Below are 13,365 nucleotides of genomic sequence, written 5' to 3'. Positions count from 1 at the left end.
TACATTTGATCCTTGGGACACATTCCCTCAACATGCATTTTATCTGGAAGTAATTGAAAGCAATATATGTTGCCCAGGAGGGCATAAACTTCTATTGGAAGTTAGAGTAGCATTGGGGTGATACCTTAGAGTTTAAATAGGTAAATTGTGGCTCAGAGTGCTTGTTTCAAAGTCACCATGACTTCCAGCAAGTTGTTAATTTTTCTGAGTTTCAGTGACAGTACCATGATGCTGTCATGAGGATTAAAGTAGTGTATTGTGTGACATAGTAGGTGCTCAGTAAAGGATCACCCATATTCTTTTCTGTAGATTTAAATTTCATGGCCCACTGAGCTTCTCTGTCAGCTTTCCTCTTCATCCAGGACACTATCATTTTACTCCCAGATAGTAAATTATTCTCATCTTGGAATTCCTGAGGCAGCATTGTCTTCTTGTAGAACCCGTGAGATAGGATCTTGCATTGTTCTTGATGTCCTGTTTATGTCTTCCTGCCAAGATTAGGAAGTATCAAGGGCAAGAACTTTTAAGGGTCAGTTCAGTCACCTGTTCAGAGAACCTTCACCAGCCACACCAGCCCCTACCAGCCTGAAGGGCTCCCTCCTCTGGGCTCTCCTAAAACTTCTGCTGAATTTCTATCAGCAAGTTTTGCTGAGTTAGTTACATGTCTGCCAGAGTCCAGAGAGTCTCCAGTGTTCAGGGCATTTATAGTGTATTTCCCCAAATATGGAGCTCAGAGCTTCACATGTAAATGAGTGGTCACACCACTGCTGAAGGCTGGGGAGATGGCTCAGAGGTTAAGAGCTCTGGTCCATAGGTCCTGAGTTCAATTCTCAGCAACCACATGGTGACTCACAACCATCTTTAATGAGATCTGATGCCCTCTTCTGGCATGCAGGCGTACATGTGGGCAGGACACTATACATCATAAATAAATAAATCTTAAAAAAAAAAAAAAGAAATAAACCACTGCTGAAAAAAATGTGTGTGTAACACAGCTTCTCCTGTAGTGTCAATCATGGTGCATGAACACACTAGGCTCCCAAGGAACACCTAATCTAACTCCTTAGTCTCCTGAGTTCCTGGTGTTCAGGGTGCACTCACTAGCTTTTCCCTTTGGGATAGAATAAAAAGAGTTCTTTTTTTTTTTTTTTTTGCTCTACAATCACTCCAATAATGACCTGTATTCATTGATCTTGTACTAAGTTTTAAGTAAGTGACTTTTATTGGGGGCTTGCTCAGGAAATCTGTATAGTGGACCTGCAGAGGAAGTTTAAAAATGGGAAGAGAGAGAGAAAGAGAGGAAGAGAGAGAGAGAGGAGGGAAGTACTAAATGGATATTGGAGATCATAGTCAATCCAGGTGTAATGTATATCAACTTCAGAGACCATGGAATAGTCATCCAGGCTTTTCAATCATATTTCTCACTGTACAAATGTGTCTCTTAAAATAATGATGATTATAGTGTATTCACTACTAGGTTTTGTGTGTGTGTATTTTTTTTTTTTTACAAAGTTAAGGATAGCTTTGAATTCAGTTTAATTTATTTGCTCAGGAGATTACTTTCAACTTTATTTTCTTAAGTTATGATAAATAGTAAAGCTGTTGTCAGCTAATATGTCAAAGATCTTTACAAAAAAAACCCCCATGGCTTAATAATTGATGTTGTTAGCTCAGAACATGGAAAGGGACCAATGATCATGTTGTCTGTGTCATGCCCAGGTGGAGAAACAGGGCAAGGGCACCACTTGATCTGGAAGCGGTGCCAGCCTGCTGCATTCCCAGTTTCATTCTTGAACCATTTTTGTTCAGGACTCAGTGGCTCTAGAGTCAGCTGAGCCTCCTTTTAGTGTTTCCTGCTAGTTTACAAGAAGCTGGAACAGAAATTTCTAGATTGCATTCCGAGTCATTTCACTTATACAGAAAAACAGCCTTTTGCTCATCTCAGGTACTTCGAGTATTTGCGGAGCCTAGAATTGCAGTTGAAGGTGGAAAATACTGACTGACTCTTTATGTTTACATTTTCCTTTGTAGAAGACATCATTTTTCTGGGGTCCACTGGTTTATAATTTTTCTTTTAGTAGTAATCATAACTCATTATTGTATCCCCTGTTCATACTATGACATTTAATCCTCAGAACTGTAATCTGTAATTTTTCATACTCTTCCCTTTTTTTCAAATAGCATTTTTCCAAAAACAAAAAGTTAATTCAATTCTATGACACCCTGAGCTCAGCGCTATCTCACTCCAAAGTCCACTTTCTTAACTCCAAGGTTGACCCACCTTTAATCTACCTTTATCTTTCTATTGTTTTGAACTGGAACCAGGAAATTACCTCCAAAATCCAGAGGAAGAAGAAGCTTTGTAAGAAATCAGAACTAGGCAATGATGGCAGTCTTTTCTTTAGGTTCATTCTGTCTTGTTCTTTTCATCTGAAAAGAAACATATGATAACCCCAGTTTAGCTCTAGGACAAGTGAAGAGAAGAACCCTGAGTCGCATAATGAACAAAACTTCCCAGTCACTTCCCCCATAGAAATTGCAAAATCACTCTCTCCAGTTGGCCACTTTTTACATGAACGGAGATCGAAAGCACTCATTTAATGATTGTTCATGAAGACTTTTCCCTGGGAAGCTAATCCAGCAATGCTTTCTAATGAACTCAATCTGCATCAGTTAGGAATCTCTTGACCTGTCAGCATTCTTCTGCATGCTATTCATGGACTGAATCCAGATTTTCGTAACTCAATTACATTTTTTTTTAAATTGAAGACCCTTACATTTAAAAAGAGGAGCAATTCGTCCTAAGTCACCTAGCTATAAGTTCTATGTTCAAACCAAATACCGAACTTAAATGCTTTTCCTCTAAACTCCTGGAAAAGCTACCATGTCAGTACCATTGTTCTCGATTACCCAATAAAACAAATACTTCTCAGGGAACCATTTAGGGGTGTGTTCCTGTTTTCCTTTCTATGTTAGACTTTAAGCATCCTGAAGATAAGACCTGTATCTTGGGCCTTTTGCCACTCCATATGGAGTGTGCCTTCTGTGTTTTATGCTAAGTAAAGAATGTGGTGAGCCTTTGGTGACATCCACCAGATTTTCATTAACCCCTGCTGTGCGTGACTTTAAATAAAGGAGGCCATACTGCCTTCAGTTCACCTTTTATCAAGTCCTTAAAAGCCAGAAAAGGAAAACCAAAGCCACCATAGGAAGCCTCCTTTTCTACCTGAAAGTTCTGTTGGGTCTCCTTGCCCAGCCAACCAGCCAGCCAGTTGTTTATCACTACTGTTCTTGTTCTGCAAACACATTTCTAGCTATATGTAATTTGAGAAAGATGTTAATACCATGCCAGCCCATTGTGTTGTCTATATCAAAATTCTTTTGTAACCTTTTAAATTGAGCACCGTCTGCGTAAGTAAAGGGAAAAGACTTGCCTAAAGTCACTTGTCCAAACTACTCCAAAGAAGCCCTTGGTTTCTCCTTCCAAAATAATTATGAGTTCTACAAAAATGCTGGAATGATGTGATTCATTTATTCTTTCAACAATTATTTATCAGTGTCGAATCTTATACTTGACATTTTGCAAAAGTCTAGCTAGCTGTCTGGAGTGATTTTTTTCATTCTTATGTTGTTACTATCATTGTTAACAATAATTGATAACTGTTGTTTGTTTTTATATGCTGAGTGTTTTATAAATTACATTATTTATTCTTTACAACTCTCAATACCAGGTAATAGTACCATCTTCATTGTACAGAGAATAAAAAAATAATAACTTTAGAGCACTGTGTGATTTTGTGACGACCAAAGCCTAGATTCAGTTGTTTATAAAGCTCATGTTCTTAGCCTATATGTTAAGCTGTAGCTGTGGAGGTTCCTTCCAGATAACTTGAGGTGTGATGCCAGAGAACCTTTATATTCACTGCTATAGATTGCCAGTAATCATCAGTCCTCTGTAACAAGAATGGGAAATACGCTTGAAATGAGTATTGAGAAAGGTAACCACATAATTCCAGGAGAATATAGAGCATGAATTTGGGAGATATAGAAAAGTACTCTTCTGTCTATCTGTCTGTCTGTCTATCTATCAATCATCTATCTATCTATCTATCTATCTATCTATCTATCTATCTATCTATCATTTGTCTTCCTACCTACATACCTAAATATATTTTTGTAATGAAAATGAGGACTGTGTGTTAAACATGTGCTTTACCAATGAGCTTTATTATCACCTACTCTAAAACCATAATTTTCAAATAGTTAATAAATAGCAATAGACATAAACAATGACCCTAGTACATGGGGAGTGCTGTATGATTCTGATTTGCTCTCACTGTATAGCACCATGATGAGAAATGTCCATACTTTCAGGTATTTTACAGTATTCTGTGTGTGCTAGACTGAGAAGACCTTACAAGAGCCAAATGCAAGTTCTATTTTACTTATTTTCTTACTACCATTTAATTCCATTATTATCTTCCTCTTTAAGACTGTGACAAAATTATGGAGGTAGAAAATTATACAGCTCCTGGTTTGATAGCTAACAGATATGCCCTAGTGTAATTGCTCCTTTAGTTTCATTGGGTTCTGTAAGTCATTGGATTTATGGCTTCCCATTTTCCAGTTATGGAATGAATCTAGACATTACCCCATGCTTACACAGTTTCACAGCTTATTTTACAGAACAGGCAGTGGCTATTTTGATTCCAATGGGAAGCCCATAATGACTTCTGGAGGATATGCTCCCAAGAATTCTCCACACTCATCAGTAGTCTAGGATAATTCTCCATCACTCTCCAGCATAGTACAAAATGGTGTCTAGCTCTTGAGGACAAATATGCTCCAAAGATAGATGTGATTTTATGCATTGCATCTTTGATCAGCCAGACTTCCATTACCAAATGATTGAAAACACTTTACCAAAACAGTTTGGAGCATTCTGATATGTATGTTCTCAGAGGCAACATTAATGAATGTTCCTATCCTGATTCACAAAATAAATCCTTCAGAATGGGAAGCTCCAGTACTGACAACTTCTAGAAGACAGGAGGGGACAGGGAAGCCACCACTGGGTTGACTGCTACCGGCCCAACTTAACATCTTCATGGGAAATGAGGTAACAAACTCAGAGGAGAGACACTACTGGATTCACAGAATTCGAACTATAATGCTGCTACATGACCATTTCAGATGGAACTTACTTCGGTCACCCATTAGTTAAAGGAGGTCAGCAATACCAAGTTCTATTGCTTAGGATTTTTCTGAGGATTCAATGAGTCAGCACGTACCAAGTATATAGGATTTGTTTGTAAGTGTTCAATTAGTATGAGTCATTTCAATTGTAATAGCCTTTTCCCAGCTTCTCTGCAGCAGTCTCAAACCAGGACAAATGTAGATTTCTTCTACAAACCCAAGAAATAGTTATCATTAGTTCATTAGGTGCCAGGCTTTAGGGGGGTAAGTGCTAAGGATTCAAGTATGACTCTCATCTCACTGAGCTATTGGTCTAATAATACTAATGAACATATGTTAAGAATCAACAAGTGCCCAGGCTGGAAGAGTACTTCACAATGTATATACTAGGCCTTAAAGCATCAATTTTCCTCACATGAAGCAAGCAAGAGTCTTAGCCATGCTTTCCGGTTGGAGAGCCTGAGGCTTACTAGAAGAGGCCAGCTGATTCATAGGCTGTTACTTGGGGATTTCTGATAAAGCCACTTAACTACAGAGATTTTGTGCTGTCTACTCCAGCTAACCCATTTCTTGTCAGTCATCAGAAAGTAGGAAGCACAGCAACATCTCCTCAACCTCAAGCTAGGTCCTAAGTCAACCTTCCTGGGCCTCTAAGCACCAGCCCTGCCATTGTCCTATCGCTATTCCCTCCATCATCTGTACCTCACTTTTATGTTGTGAGAAAATGAGCTAACATGGCCTTATCCTTACAGAGTGTAGTTATAAAAATGACATAATCCAATGTAGTCAAAATGTCCACACAGAGGTACATTCTTGCAGAATCCCCCCTCCCCCGCCCCCAATACACACAGCCCGCCCAAGAGCTCTGCAGCCTTATGTAAATGTCTTGACTGGCCAAGTAGGATGTGAGGACTTGGAGAAGGGATTTTGTGTCTTAGAAACAAGCTTGGGGGCAAAACAAGTTGGGTTTAAATCCTGGCTATGTCACTTACAAAATACATGCCCCTGGGTACATTACCTCAGCTCTCTCTTGGTCTCCATTTCCTCATCTGTAAATAGGCTTACAATTACCTCCTTTGCTGGGTTATTGTAAAGCATGAATGAGATAGTGCAGTAAAGCCCCTGGCACAGTGCCTGGCCCAGAGGATGTGCTTAGAGATGCAGCTGGCTATGTGAGGTGTCTGTCTTACAGCACACCCAGTACACAGCAGCAATCAAAGCCTGTGAGTGATAGACAGAGTTACACAACAGGAGCAATTCAAACCACAGATATTTGTTTTGAGGGATTTCATGTTCCCCAAATGGATTCATTCATCTGCAGACAGTATTTCAGGAGACTGAGAGATGACATTCTTTATTTTGATTGAAATTTTTTCTTCTTTATTTCTTTAATTTCCCCAACTTCCTCTCTTTTGTTTTCCTCCTTCACTGCTTTTTATTTTTATCTCATTATCTCCTTTCTTTTTCCTCCTATACATCCCATGCTCCTTTAGTCACTTCTTTAATTTTAAATTTCAGATAACACGGTGACCAAGGATTGGCGATGCCACATTGACATTTCTAGCTGTCATTTCCTTTGGATCACATGTGTAGGTGATATGTCCAACAAACATCATTGGGAAGGAGACATATCCTTAGCCAGTGAACTTGGTCTCATTGCTTGATCTGTCCAGCGACATGGCGAGGAATAGTATTGGCCAGGCATTGGCATTGACATTGGCATTTGGCATTCTACTCTTCATTGAATAAAGGTTTGGCTTGTTTTGTTTTGTTTTCTGTTACCAGGATGGATACATTTTAGTTTGATAATGGCAATGGAATCTTTGCAATAGGGGCTTAGAAGCAAATGTGAAGAATAGATCTTGCTTACTGGAGACACCAGACAAAGAAGCAAGTCATGGAGCTACTGTCCTCACAGATGTTCCTCCTTTCTTCTCTCTGCTCCTCTCTTTTTTTTTTAATTAAAGAAAAAGATATATTCATCAAGGTTTCCTTTCCCATTAAAATTACCTATTAATTTCTGTTACTTCAAAGTAAATCTGTAAGTTAGGCTAGGCGTGGTGGTGCACACCTTTAGTTCTAGCACTTGGGAGACAGAGGTAGGTGAATCCCTTTGAGTTCAAAGCCAGCATAGTCTATATAGTAAGTTCTAGGACAGCCAATCCCATGTCTCAAAAACAAAAACAGCAAATGTTAACATTTTGTACCAATGAAGCACAATTTAAAGTACAAATAAAGGTTAGGTTAAGATGTTAAAAAAACTTTAGACAGGCATGGTGGCTCACACTTGTAATCCTAGTACTTGAACAATAACAAGCAAGACCGTCAGAATTTTAAGGTTATTCTCAGTTACATAGTATGTTCAAGGCCATCCTGGTCTATAATGAAATCCTGTCTCAAGAAAAAAAAAAAAGGCCAGGCACTATGATGCTCACCTTTGATGCCTGCACTGAGGAGACAGTGACAGGAGGATCTCTGAGTTTGAGGACAGCCTACTATACATAGCAAGTTCCAGGTCAGTCAGATCTATATAATAGAGAGACCCTGTCTCCAGAAAAAAGACAGCTATAGATAAAATCTGATTTTATTTTTTATTTGTATCTTTTTAGTTCAAATTGGAATAAATTCATTTAGTAAATTTTGTTCCTTAAGTCCTCAAAATCTTTCAATAATCCTTAATAGATAAGGCTGGAGAAGTAGTTCAGTAGTTAAGAGCACTTGCTGCTCTTGCAGAGGCCCTGGGGTTCAGTTCCCAGCACCCACATGGTGGCTCATAACTGTCTATAACTCCAGCTCTAAGGGCTTCAACGCCCTCTTCTGACCTCTATGGGCATTGCATATGCACAGACATACATGCAGGCAAAACAGACATACATGCGGGCAAAACACCCACACATGTAAAATAAATTAAAAAAATAATAGTCCTTAACACATTCTATAAAATATACACATTAGGGTGTGATGGAAATAAGTAACTTTTCATACAGTTGGTATTTCAAATCACATTCACAAATATTTCAAAAAAAAAAAAAAATTAACAGCTGAGTGTGCTGGCTGGGTCCTAAAATCCCAAGACTGAGGTGTTTAGGTAACCTATTATATAGTGAATTTGAGGCCTGCCTGGGTTACACAAGACCCAGTCTCAATAAAAACATGTGTGTGTGTAAATAAAAATAAAACCTTAAAAAATAAGCAGTGGTCAAAACTTTGCCCAAGTGAATAGTTGACTCATCATCTCCATTCCAGTCCTATACAACTGATGAATCTAATACCCAGGAAGTAAACTGTAAAATGCTAGTCACCAATGACACTCTTAGCAAATGATGTGCACATTAAGGTTGCAAGTCTGAGGTCACCAATCTTCACAGATCCAGTGGGTCCTGTGATGAAAATGTTGTCACATTTCAGATCCTGGTGAATAATAGGAGGGGTCCTTGTGTGCAAGAATTGCAATCCTTTTAAAATTTGCTTGCACCAGCTTCTTAAAACCTTTGGCTTCATGACTTTAAATTGTTTTAAGTATGTCTTTAAGGTTCCTGATGTCATTAGTTCAGTCACTAACACAATACATTTCTTTCCTTTTAATATAGACTCCCAGGAATCATAAAATCAAACTATATTGGCATGCTGGAGGCCTTTCAACATGTCTGCTTCTTCTTTGAACTGTTGCTGCTCAGCTAGTTAGTTTGCAGTCCTGTAGTTCACACCAAGCAACTTCAACCCACGTTTCAGTGTCCAGTCCTCTATATACTGTCTTAAATGCTTCTCTTCCCAGCTCTATATCAAATTCAGGAACCTGCCACTAAGGAAAGTTGCTATAGCTTTCATTTTGGCTTCTTCTTTCATTTCCTTTTCTTTTTTCTCCTTGAAGCAATCTTTTGACAATTCTGAGGTTGCTTTTGAATATTGCTCATATTTAACTTCTTGCCCACCTCTTAGCACATTTGTAGGAAGTTTATCTACTCTTGAAATATTTGATGCAGCTTTTATTCTTTCATCTCTAGGGGAAGATTCAGCAACTTTGTCATCTTAACACTCTTCTGGAAAAATCTCTTTCTTTCAATGGTTTCCCCTGAAACAGAGAAGGTGCTTGTTTTTTCCTTCATTCTAGCTTCTACAATCAGAGGTGTAGCAATCTGAGCAATCATATTTTCAAAGGAAACCCCATCAGGTTTCTCAGAATCTTCTGTGCTAGCTGGCTCCCCAGACTCAGTGGCCATTGTAACTAAGGTTGGCAATGAACTTTTTCCTGTTTCACTCTTCAGTCCACTTACATCTCAGGTATCAGAATTATCGGAACACACTTCCTTTTATGAGGTCATATATTCCCATAGCAACCTCCTCCTCTAACGCCTCCTCTGATGCTTCTTTCTCCCCTCTTCAGTGTCTCGAGCTCATCCCTGCTCCTCTCTTCTACTCTGTTATCTGCTATTGTTTCTCTACTCTTTTCCTCCTAGTCTGTATCTCACTTTTATACTCTGGGAAAATGAGATAATATGAAGAGACATACATGATATTTAATAGAATCCATGGTCTTATGTCCACCAGGAAATGTAAAGTTAGAAAGAAGATGTCCTTGTCTAGGAGCTCCCACCCTGGTTTAGGAACAGGAAATGAGGAACAGAAGTGGGTGTCAATTAGCCCTGGGTTTTGATGGGACAAGATCCGAATTCTCTTCAGTTCTGTGCATATGGCCAATCCATCACAATTCCCATGCATGGCTCCAGTCAACTAAGTATTTTTCATGAAATTAAGCGCTTTTGTTACTGGTTTTTAGTTTCAACTTATGTGTTGGTAGGTGGGGGTTGTATACTTGAGTGTAGAGGGAGGTCAGAGAGTATTAGATCCCTTGGAGCTAGAGTTATAGGCAACTGGGAGGAGACCTACGTGAGTGCTGGGAACAGAACTCAGGTCCTGCTTCAAGAGCAATACATGCTCCTAACTATTAAACCATCTCTCCAGTCCCTAATTAACGCTTAAGGTTTAGGGATTTCTTTAGAATATGGATCAGGCCATTTTGTATGATTGGTTAATAATGACATAATTAAAAGCAAGCAAGCAAACACAAAGCCCAGTGTTTTAACTCCAGCCAATACCATCGCCCTGTTCTGGGTAGTTTCAATCCGAGTGGGCACACAACTCCACAGTGCAGAAAACTGCTGCAAGGCTCAGTGTGTACTCTCTAAGGGTCCTCATTATCCAGCCCCAGTGAAGCATGGGCTACATAGTGAGTTCCAGGCTAGACTAGGCAACAGAATGCGACATGTATCAAAACAAAACAATACAATACTCCCAAAAGTTCTCATTCTCATTGATATTTTTAATACCTGAAAAGTGACTATCAAACCCTCCACATTTCCCAACATGAGCGTCATATTTCTGAGAAAATTATGCAACTCTCACCCCAGCCAGGTAGAATCTTTAGGTAATTATATACTTTTGCTGTTGTTACTTTTCCAGATTAATAAACTCCAAACAACACCTCATTGCCCAAGGGAATGCAATCTGACAGCTCCAGGTGGCTCCTCATCAAAGGCTGAATATGCTCCTTGAATCTTAATCCTTTCTTGTGACAGTCTGTGGTGGGATAGCCTACCATTGGCTAGAGCATTCTGCAGAGAAGAAAGGAAGTACTGGCTACTGTCCTTTCTCCTGAGTTATGACAGGGAGACTGGATGTCATTAAGAATCTGTAGTCCATCCTTCGTTTGTCTTTTCCCAGGGGAACATGAACACACTATCTCTTGCTTTATTAATAAATGTTTTGTTCATGATGCAGTATCCAATAGCTGTATTTTCTATGTTCCCAGATGGTAAAGGAAAATGAAAAATCTCACCTCTCTTGCTTATTCTTCATATTTAATTATACAGTCTAATTAGCATTCTCCTGGGGCTGCAGATTGTGAACTACCTGAAGCAAGGAGGTAAATTTTGAAATTTGCTTTATTTTGTCTTTGTTCAGTACTTGTGGCTTTCTCACAACATGTGGCAATTGAGGAAAAAAATGATTAAAATTTTTTTATTTAATATTTAATCACTAACGGTATGTCAAGAGTCCTACTTTCTTAACAAACACTGTACATCCTACAACTGGAATGTAATCTGTTGTAGTCAAGTGGTTGAAGCAATTTTATAAAGAACTACAACAAAGCAACACCCACACTCTGACAAGAGTGTACAAGGAATCCTATGTGCCTCCAAAGGGCAGATAGCCAAATGTAGAGTGATAGAATTTAGGATAGAGGGTATTCCATGCAAAAGATCCAATAGAAGGATTCAGAAAAACAAGTTGATATGTGCAATTCCTTTGACTGACCCACAAGCATACTATAAATGCTATTAAAACTGTGGACTTAATGCTGAGTATAAGAGAAGGCAATAAGTGATAATATAAGAACTAATATGAAAGCATCAATCTTTCTTTAAAAATTTTAAGTTCATTTGACATATCAAGCACAGATCCCCCCTCTCATCCTGCTTCTTGCTCCCCTCAGGGTTCTCCCCTGGGGATTCAGTAAAGCCTGGTACATTCAGTTGAGGAAGGAACTCCCACCCCCAATCAAGGCTGAACAAGGTGTCCCACCATAGGTAATGGGCTCCAACAAGCCAGCTCCTACACCAGGGATAGATCCTGATTCCACTGCCAGGGGCCCCTCAAACAGATCAAACTACACAACTATCTCCCGTATGCAGAGGGCCTAGTTTGGTCTCATGCAGGTTCCACAGCTGTTGGTCTAAAGTTCATGAGTTCCTATGAGCTTGGTTCAGTTGTCTCTTAATTTCCCCATTGTGATATTTTCTTTTCATTATTAAGAAATTTTTACTCATTTTACATACCAACCACAGACCCCCCTCTTCCTTCCTCCCACCCCTCCAGTCTTCCCTCATCCATCCACTCTATTCCCTCCTACAAGAAGGTAAGGCCTCCCATGGGTGCCAGCAGAGCCTGGTGCATTAGGTAGAGGCAGCTCAAAGCTCCTCTCCCTCTCCCCTGACTCAAGGCTGTGCAAGGTGTCCCACCACAGGTAGTGGGCTCCAAAAAGCCAGCACATGCACCAGGGATGGATTCTGATCCTACTGGCAGGGGGCCCACTGAGCAGATCAAGCTACACAACTGTCTCCCACATGCAGAGGGCCTAGTCCAGTCCCAAGCAGGCTCCACAGGTGTTGGTCTAAATTTTATGAATCCCCACTAGTTTGGTGTGGTTGTCTCTGTAGGTTTCCCCATCATGATCTTGATGTCCCTTGCTCATAGAATCCACCTTCCCTCTCTTCAACTGGACTCCTGGAGCTCGACCTGGTGCTTGGTTGTGGATCTCTGCATCTGCTTCCATCAGTTACTGGATGATGGCTCTATGATGATAGTTAGGGTATTCACCAATCTGATTACTGGGGTAGGCTAGTTCAGGTACTCTCTCTACTATTGATAGTAGTCTAAGCTGGTGTCATCTTTGTAGATTCATGGGAATTTCCCTAGTACCAGTTTCTCCCTTACCCCATATTGTCTCTCTCAATCAAGATATCTCTTTCATTGCTCTCCCATTCCTTCCCTCCCCCAGTTCAACCATCACATTCCTTATGTTCTTATTCCCCCTTCCCATCCCTTTATTGGCCCCCATCCCCAGTTTACTCATGGAGATCTCATTTGTTTCCTCTTCCCAAGGAAATCCATGCATCCCTCTTAGGGTCTTCCTTGTTTCCTACCTTCTCTGGAGCTGTGGGTTGGAGTCTGATTATCCTTTGAAAACATCAATCTTAAAGGAGCATCTTGGATACTAATGGAGGATGGGATTTCATTGTATACTAAGGGAGAGGGCATGAGAAAATATGTGATACATTGAGTTATTCATCAAGAAAATCCTTGGTAGAGCAGGCCCTGCATCTCACTTGGGCAAAATGGTAGAGCTGGCCCTGGTGGTGTGGATACAAGTGAGCCTGCCTAGAAATTGTGAAAGCAGAACTGGCCCCACTCCTTGTTGTCTGCTGCAGTGGGTGGGCTACTTGGAGCAATGCTGGAGAGCTCGGCCTGTCTATGAGGGGATACTGGCAAGCTGATCCAGCTACCAGCCATTCTAGAATCAGGATTATGATATGGCCCACCCCAACATCCACCTCATCTATAAACTGCTGGAGAATGTGAAGGGGCTGCAGGATCTCCATGACACAAGGC

This window comes from Onychomys torridus, chromosome 2, assembly GCF_903995425.1.
Source record: "Onychomys torridus chromosome 2, mOncTor1.1, whole genome shotgun sequence".
Lineage (NCBI taxonomy): Eukaryota > Metazoa > Chordata > Mammalia > Rodentia > Cricetidae > Onychomys > Onychomys torridus.
Note: the sequence above shows the minus strand (reverse complement) of the source record.